We start from the raw sequence: 9,939 nt of genomic DNA on the forward strand, positions 1-9,939 counted from the left end.
CAGCCCTTGATAAGTCCTTTGCCGTGCACGAAGAGCCTTGAACTGAAAAAGGCATGCCAGGTTCGGCCAAGGGAGTGTACAAAGCCACTAGTGGCGTCTTCCAAGGAGCTTTGAAGAGTGAAACGGCAGCCCCTTTGAGGTTCACGAAAAAAACATATGGGGAAAAGAAATCAGCAGCTTATGCTCATTAAATGGTCGAATCTTGCATGCCCAACAGCACCTTAAATGCATGTCTATGCTTTACATTAAATTCGGCCAACACCTCCTTTATTGCTGCTGTTGAACATCACCTTAAATGCATGTTTCCTTTGCCATTAAGTTAGCCGAATTCAATGACCTGCAGACACAAAATAAATTCGGTCAAATAATGCATGCACATTAATTTCGGTAGCCCCCTTTTGAACATAATTAATCTCATGCTTGAACCAAGACAAATTAATTAGCCATATTAATTCGGCTGGACATGAATTAAGTAACATTAAATTCGGCAGCCCAAAAAACACATTAAAGTGGTTCATTAATTCGGCTGAACTCAATCATGTTAAGTCAACAATGAGACATATTAAATTCGGCTGCCACATGGTCAACAAAGCATAATAAATTTGGCTGAAACATAGACAAATTAAATGCATGCCTTAACCTATGACAAATTAATGTGTACTAATTGAAAACATAATTAAATCATGTACTAAATAAAGCAAATTTAATATAAAGAATTATTAGACCCAAATTAAATCATGTGCATGCTGAAATTAACAAACTAACTAATGAACTTAATTTATTCTAGCAACTATGTAAAAGCATAAGTTAAAATAAATTGAAGTTCAAACTTAATGAGCTGAAATTAGCTCGAATTGAGCTCCATTGAACTGAAACAAGCTCGATCAACTTGCAAGAATTTGCGATTGTCGCTTGATGAACTGAACCAAGGATGTTTTCGGGACAGGGTCGTATCATTCCCCCTTCTTTAGAACGACTTGTCCTCAAGTCGAGCCATTGGTTCACTCGATTGCAGCAATTTTTACTTAGCTTTCCTCGGTCGAACGGAACAGATTGGAATTGGAACAACTGAAAGGAATAACCATGAGTTAGCAGAAATTGTTTCAGATAAATTTGTAATCCAAATGCAAGCAAAATAGAACAAGAAAATCCCATGCGAGTGGATATATGCAAAGCAACATGTTCACAATCATGCAAACAATTTAATTTACTCGCTAATGCCTCGACAATTATTCGAAACGAAAATGAACATGTTCTAAGGAAATCAAATGCCTCAAATCGTTTCCACAAGTCATAACCAGCATGTGAATAACGAATCAAATCAACAAAACTATCTTTGGCACCAACTAAAGAGAACAATGACGTTTCAAAAAGTTCATGAGCCTTACCTTTAAAAGTAGTAAAACAAAGATCATTTTTACCTTGCTCGGTCAACACAAACCTTCGCTCCTCGGGAGTATATTGTAGTCGAAGCTTTTCAATTTGACTCTCCATCTTTGGTGGTTGAGAGAGCAAAGGAATCAAGCTCAATTTACATCCAAAATAAATAAAAAATTCTTTCAATCGATCATGCATCCAAAGTCTTAGTTGATCAACACTTGCATATCTCAAATTATCAAACAGTCTTGATATGTCATTATTGCAAACAAGTGAACTCAATCGGTTCAAATGACAAGTAATCATACATGTTCGCACGCAATCAAACTCAACAGCATTTTCAACACGATCGATGTCAAAGATAGATTTATATGGATTTTCATCTTGCGCAGTCAAAAAGTGCCAAAGACGATGGATTACAATTTTATTTGTTTGCAGATCAGCATCGCAATTTGTACTAACTTTATTCTTGCATTCATCGCTCAAGACATACACTTCATGACTAACCAAAGGAAAACAATCATTTGCATCAGGATACAAATATTTTTCAAAATCCCCAGCAACAATCAAATTGTTTGCACTAAATTTGGAATGCCCAAGTTTCCCACAAAACGAATCAACATAGAAAATTCCAGGTTTGAACTCACGTGTTTGATCACTTATTCCATAGTGCAGTAAAAATTTCATTCTCACAGGCATGCTTATACAAAAGGATTTCGTATAAGAATATAAAGGATTCACATAACCATGACAATTGAATAAATCAAACCTTTTATGTGGATACCTCCAATCTCACACGTCCAAAGTTTGTACAAGCTGAAATAATCCAATGTCATCAATAGAATTTTCAACACGAAACATGTCAAATACACAACTCTTTATGCCTCCATTTAAAAGAGTCTAAAAGAGAATGAATTAGGGTTTCTTGGATGAAAAGAAACCATCCTTGGACCTCAAGAAAATGCCCCAACTAGATCTGGAAAAACAAAACACAAACATATTTGTTATAAGTGATTTTAAAGACAAAAGCAAATTGTTTTGTGCAAGAATGTTTGAAACAACAAGAAAAGATTAAAACTCCTAATTTTGATGTGTTTCTTAATGGAACAAGATAGGAGAATGACTTTTTTGAAGCAACTTTAACCTAGAACAAAAATCAATAAAATCAGCAAGCCAAAACAACAAGAACTAACTAAAATAAGCAAGAAACGATAAATTAGGGATAGTGATACGGCCATGCCCAGAGCACCCTCTTGGACCAGCTCCCTAAGTGTTGCTCACAATCCTTTGCGAGTTGAATTAATTTGATTCCAATTGGTTGAGCTCAATTCAGCTCATTTTCAGCTCAATGAGCTTGTTTGCTCGTTTTGAGTTTGTTTTAATTCTTTACAACTTTAGTTGCTGGAATTAAATAAAATGCAATTATTTATTTCGGTTCAAATAATTGTTAAGCATTTAATTTGTCAAAATCTAGACAATTTAATTATGAGATTAAATATGTTTTATTTTAGTACATATTTTTAATATCTCTTAGTTAGCTCATGACATAAATTTGTTCAGCTCATTGCATCATTTTAATGTGTCCCAATTCCAGCCGAATTAATGTAGGAATTATGGTGTCTTAGTTGCTGCCGTATTTAACATGTCCTAAGCTTATTAATTTGTTGAATTTAATTGTTGCAGGTACATACATTGGACGACATAAATATGGTGTGCTGATGGTTCAATTTTTTCCAAGCATCTTTTCGGTAAAAGAGCTGTTGATTTCTCTTACCAAGTTGGCCATTCAGCTAAATAATTCCTTTCACATTGCTGGAAGTTCTTTTCACATGGCATGCCTGTTTGGTTTTGTGCTTTCACACACAAGAGGATGTTCATATTTAGCTTTCGCACCTAATGGTCATTGGAGTACTCAAGACCCTATTAAAAATCATCAATGCTATTCAGCTAACCGAAGCAACACACTTAATTCATTCAAGCACTATGGCCACATCTACTTGAGTCTCATTCAGCTCCCAAGATATCTCCATTAATTTCCAATTGAAACCAGCCATTTAGAGCTATCCATTGACGTCTCTTATGCATGAGAATCTTCAAAGAAGCTGCTTGGAAGTTTCCTGGAAATTTTAGCTCATTAAAAGCTGAAATCAGATGATTGTTCGGCTAGCCTTAGACTTTACTATAAATATTATGTTATTTGTTGGTTGTAGGAACTTTTTGCCAATTTTAATATTGAATTAAGTATTTTATGATATTTTTCTTCTCCCAATTTGATGTGATCCCGATCGCATCATGTAATGTCACAACCCAACGCCGTCGAGTTTGGCCTAAAAACGAGGGGCCCAAGTGCAAGATGAAGCTCATTTCTGGTTCATTCGAGCTCAAGTCAACTCATTGAGCTCGTTATTAGCTCTCTAGCTCATTTAATTTAATTTGCTGAAATAAATTGACTAAGTTAGTTTATTTATTTAATTTAGCTCAAATAAGTGTTAGTAAATTAATTTGTTTAAATCTGAATATCTTTAATAATTTTTGAGTTTAATTGATTGTGTTTTATTTATTACATCTATTTAATATGCTGAATTTATTGATGTTTTTTATTGATGGGCTGCCACAAATGCATAGGACACGTTTAATTTATCGGACTCGTCACCGGAGTTGAGCCGGTGGAGTGAGTTTGAGCTAGCTAGAAATGTCTTGAGCTAAAATGAGTGAAACAATCTTTCGTAACTATTTCGAATGAGATGAGCTACATGCACATATTTGAGCTTCAACCGAGCTAGAAATGAGATCTTAAGTCATTGTCCATTACGTTTCCTTATGGTAAACAAAACAAACATGCATTAAAGTAATGCAAACTTATTGAAAACTTATTAACAAGCTGTAAATATAATGCAAACACACTTATATACTCAATGGAACTAATGCAAATGTTACACTTCAGTATGTAACACATTATAGAGCTTAGTTTCTACACTAATACAAGCTGTAAACACTTGCAATCTTATTCATTAAAACACAAACAACATCAAATCAATACCAAAACATACTTAACTTAATATGTACCTATTTTAAACACACATAATACATAGTAGAACCTAAATACGTCACATATCAGCATGCAACATGTTATAAAGCCTATGTTCTAAGGCATGAACATGATCGAATAAATCTGGAATCGTAGCACAAGTAAGGAACAAGGCCTCCCTGAATTTCTTTGCCTTAGATCGAGTAATAGGTCCTAATGGTAAGACCTCCGGATCAGTTTGCTTTGTTGGTGTGAGCGTGCGCACATCATCCCCCTTCTGGAAAAGGATTTGTCCTCAAATCTGTAGAATCATCATAAGGGGTTAAATCAGAAATATTAAATGTGGCTCTCACATTGTATTCTCCCGGCAAGTCTAACTTGTAGGCGTTGTCATTCACTTTCTCCAACACCTGAAAAGGACCATCACCACGCGGTAACAGCTTGGACCGCCTCTGGGCTGGAAATCGTTCCTTTCGGAAATGAACCCAAACCCAATCTCCCACATCGAAGATGACTCGCTTTCTACCCTTGTTTGCTTGCTTTGTATATGAGTCCTTCGTTCGAGGTTCTCCTTAACCTGTTGATGCAATTTCTTCACATATTCTGCTTTTGCTTTACCGTCCCTGTTCATCACCTGTTCCTGTGGCAAAGGCAACATATCTAGAGGCGTAATAGGATTAAAGCCATAAACAACCTCAAAAGGTGACATCTTAGTAGCAGAATGTACAGCATGGTTATAAGCGAATTCAACGTGTGGCAAACAATCTTCCCAAGTTTTGATGTTCTTTTTAATGATGGAACGAAGTAAAGTAGATAAAACTCTGTTAACAACCTCAGTTTGCCCATCGATGCAGGGATGACAAGTAGTAGAAAACATAAGTTTCGTACCTAGTTTGCTCCAAAGAGTCCTCCAGAAATGGTTCAAAAACTTCACATCCCTGTCAGAAATAATCGACCTAGGAATACCATGTAATCGTACAACATCTTTAAAGAACAAGTTAGCCACATTAATAAAGATCATCGGTCTTATGGCATGAAATGAAATGTGCCATCTTCGAGAACCTATCAACCACAACAAATATACTATCCCGACCTGTTCTAGTTCGAGGTAATCCCAAAATAAAGTCCATTGAAATATCACCAAGGAATTCGTGAATAGGTAAAGGTAAGTACATACCATGTGGTGAAACCTTCGATTTTGCTTTCTTACATGTCACACAACGTTCACAGTAGCGTTCAACGTCCCGGCGCATCTTAGGCCAGAAAAGATGCTCTTTTAAGGTGTGTAACGTTTTAGTGACCCCAAAATGACCCATCAATCCACCTTCATGTGCTTCACGGATTAGTATATCACGCATTGAACCCTGTGGAATGCATATCCTGTTTTCTTTGAAAAGATATCCATCATGCCTGTAGAATTTTCCATCTGCACCTTTCTCACAAGTATTATACTTATCGCAAAAATCATGATCATCAGAGTATAACTCTCGAATATATGCAAATCCAATCAAATGTGAATCAAGATAACTCAATAGTACATATCTGCGTGATAATGCATCAGCAACGACATTATCTTTCCCTTTTTTGTATCGAATGACATAAGGAAAAGATTCTAAGAATTCAACCCATTTAGCATGTCATTTGTTCAATTTATGCTGACCTGTGATATATCGTAAAGCCTCGTGGTCAGTGTGGATCACAAACTCCTTAGGCAACAAGTAATGCTGCCATGTCTCCAATGCCCGAATCAGTGCATACATCTCTTTATCATAAACCGGATAATTCAATGTTGCCCCACTCAGTTTCTTGCTAAAATATGCAACGGGCCTCTTTTCCTGTATTAGAACTGTGCCTATACCAACTCCAGAAGCATCACATTCAATTTCAAAAGTTTTATCAAAGTCAGGTAAGGCTAACACTGGTGCTTTTGTCAAACAATCCTTAATTTTTAGAAAGGCATCTTCTTGTTCTTTTCCCCACAAGAAGCTGGAATTCTTCTTAATAATTCTGGTTAAGGGTGCGGTAATAGAACTGAAGTTAGCAACAAACTGTCGATAAAAACTAGCTAAACCATGAAATGATCTAACTTGAGTAATCGATGTCGGTCGTGGCCATTCCTGAATTGCCTTTATTTTCTCATGATCAACTTCAACACCCTGTGCACTCACAATGTAACCAAGAAATGTAAGTCTGTCAGTACAAAACACACATTTCTCTACGTTACCATACAATCTTTCTTCTCTCAAAGTCTGGAATACAGCTCTCAGATGTTCTACGTGATCCTGCAAAGTCTTGCTATAAACTAAAATGTCATCAAAGTACACAACACAAAACTTTCCAATAAAAGATCGCAGAACATGATTCATTAGTCGCATAAAAGTACTAGGTGCATTACTTAAACCAAAAGGCATCACTAACCATTCATACAAACCTAGCTTTATTTTGAAGGCTGTCTTCCATTCGTTGCCTTCTCGCATGCGAATCTGATGATATTCACTCTTCAAGTCAATTTTGGAGAAGATGACGGCTCTGCAAAGCTCGTCCAACATGTCATCAAGTCTAGGAATAGGATGACGATACTTAATTGTAATTTGATTCACAGCTCTACAATCTACGTACATCCTCCAAGACCCATCTTTCTTCGGTACTAACAACACCGGAACAGCACATGGACTCAGACTTTCTCGAATATAACCCTTGTCCATCAATTCTGCAACTTGCCTTTGAAGCTCTTTCGTCTCTTCAGGGTTAGTACGATAAGCTGGTCGATTTGGAATGGTAGCACTTGGAATGAAATCAATCTGGTGCTCAATGCCACGAAGAGGTGGTAATCCCTTCGGTGTTTCTTTCGGAAACACATCCTCAAACTCTTGCAAAAGGGACACAATCGATGCAGGCAAATCAGCAGGGAACTCAGCCAATAAACAATGATCTTTAAACATTAAAATAAACAAGGATTGGTGAGAGGAAAGACATTTCCTGATTTCTCGACTGCTTGCATATACGCTCATCTTTTTCTTCTCCTTTGCAACTTCCTTACTCTTTTTCAAGCTTGTTTTGATACGACCACACCTCGGGCACACTTTTGGACCAGCTCCCTAAGCATTGCTTGCAAACCCATGCGAGCTGAATTAGTTCAATTCCTTCTCATTGAGCTCCATTTAGCTCGTTTCCAGCTCACTCGAGCTCAAGTCAGCTCATTCGAGTTGAATTCAGCTCAACCTCAACCCAATGAGCTTATTTTTAGCTTTCTTTAGCTTGCTTTTATTTTGCTGAAATAAACCATTTAATTTGTCTTCAGGTGAATTAGTTGTTTATTTTAAGTTAATTAATTTGTTAAAATCTGGACAAATAATTAATTAAGTGTTTTAATTATATCTAAATTAAATATTTAATTAATTATGATGTTTTAAATATGTCTGAAATTGTTAATATGTATGGACGAATTTAATGTGCAAATTATTGAGTTCATATGCTACTAATTTAATGTGTCTGAAGAGCATTTAACTTACTGATGTTATTTGCTACAGGTTCATGAATGGATTGGTGCAATGTATGGGAGTGTGCATGCACAATTGAGGTTCAATGGATGGCATTTAAAGGAGCACATGCATTTGGGACGTTCATGCAAGAGGGAGTTGCTGAAAGTTCATGTATTTGAAGATTCATGGATCATATTTATGGGGGAAAACACATGGGACATTTCATGCATGATTCATGCATTTTCAAGATGACCATTCAAGTATTTTAGGCACATTAATGCCTCATTCAGCCAAGGGAGATGTAGGATCATTAAAGGGATGCACATTCATGGAATTATGGAGATTCTTCAAGGCTAAGGATGCATGAATGCATCAAGTGAAGCATCATGATGGTTCGGCCAATTCATGTACCATTTTCAAGCATGAATCGAATTTTAATGCTTTTTGTGTGAACATGTTAAATACCTATGTGAACAGGATTTAAGGTAATGTGAACAACATAGATGCCGAATATCAATAGCCATTTTAGGCTTATAAATAGCTTACTTGTTTATTGTAAAAGGTTATAGAATTTGATTATTAAAACTTAATAGAACTTTTGTTCTTGTGAGGTTACCTCCTCTCTTCTTTCGTTCGAGTCTCGAAGCGACTTATCTAGCTTGCTAGTGGCGTCAATCCGAACTCCATTGAACTTATCACCGAACCGGTGTGGCGTTCAACCATATTATTATACCTTTGGTTCTTACCTCCATATAGGTAACGGGTCAAGGTCCACTTCTATCTTTCATCAAATTTCACCTTAAGCAATATAAGACTCGGGCAATACTTTTTAGTATTGAACGTTCTTGACGTTTAAGTTCTATTTTCCATCTCCATCAATTACCTTTTTTCTAACCTACCTTGTTTCTATTCTAAACCGAACCTATCAACACCAAACCACTCATCTAAACCCCTCTCAAAGCTTCCGCAACCCTTAGCCTAAATCACCCAATTTTGACAACTCCAACTACTCCTCGTCGACGATTGGGCAACTTCACGAAACGACTCGATTAACCCGGGTCGGATCGTATCATGTTTGATCTTCAATTACTTGACTCGGTGTCAAAGGAGCCAAAGTAATCTTCTTACCTGCATGCATAAAAGAGTATCGATTTGTAAAACCATCATGCATTGCCCTCTTGTCATACTGCCAAGGGCGCCCCAAAAGAAGGTGAGTAGCATCCATCGACACAACATCACAAAGGACCTCGTCCTTGTAGTTTCCAATTGAAAACGGTACAACCACTTATATCGTCACTTTAAGTTCTCCACCGTCATTCAACCACTGCAACTTGTACGGATTCGGATGCTTTATCGTCTTAAGACCTAATCCGTCAACCATCACTGAACTAGCAACATTAGTACAACTACCGCTATCAATAATCACAACACATACCTTATCTTGAACCTTGCATCGTGTGTGAAAGATAGTCTCACGTTGTTGCTCGTCTTGCACCTGAAGCACATTCAAACTACGTTTGACAACCATGATCTCCATAACTTGACCAGATTCAGCAACTTCTAGGTCATTCTCTTCATCTTCTTTAGTCGGGAGTTCATGTACATCTTCCTCAGAATCTGACTCGATCTCTCCGTCTTCTCGCATCAACATAACCCTTCGATTAGGACACTGGCTAGCAACATGTCCTCTACCAAGGCACTTAAAGCACTGAATATCTCTTGATCGTTCTGGTGCCACCATTGGTTGTTTGCCACGTCCATTATCAGCAATGGGAGGCTTTGGTTTGCTGGATTCGCCTGGCTCTCGAATCCGTAATGGCGGTTGTGGTGCTTGTTTCCTGGCATTGTTAGGGGTATATAAAGGATTCGAAAAAGATTTAAATGGAGTATTACCTCGAGTAGAAGCTTTTCTACGTTGTTGTCGCTCAATTTTGATCGCCATATGCACCATGTTATCCAACTCAACATAATGTTGCATTTCAACAATGTTTGCTATTTCAGAATTTAAACCTGCCAAAAACTAAGCCATAGTCGCCTCACGGTCCTCAACTA

This window comes from Gossypium raimondii, chromosome 12 (genome assembly GCF_025698545.1).
Source record: "Gossypium raimondii isolate GPD5lz chromosome 12, ASM2569854v1, whole genome shotgun sequence".
NCBI classification, from domain to species: Eukaryota; Viridiplantae; Streptophyta; class Magnoliopsida; order Malvales; family Malvaceae; genus Gossypium; species Gossypium raimondii.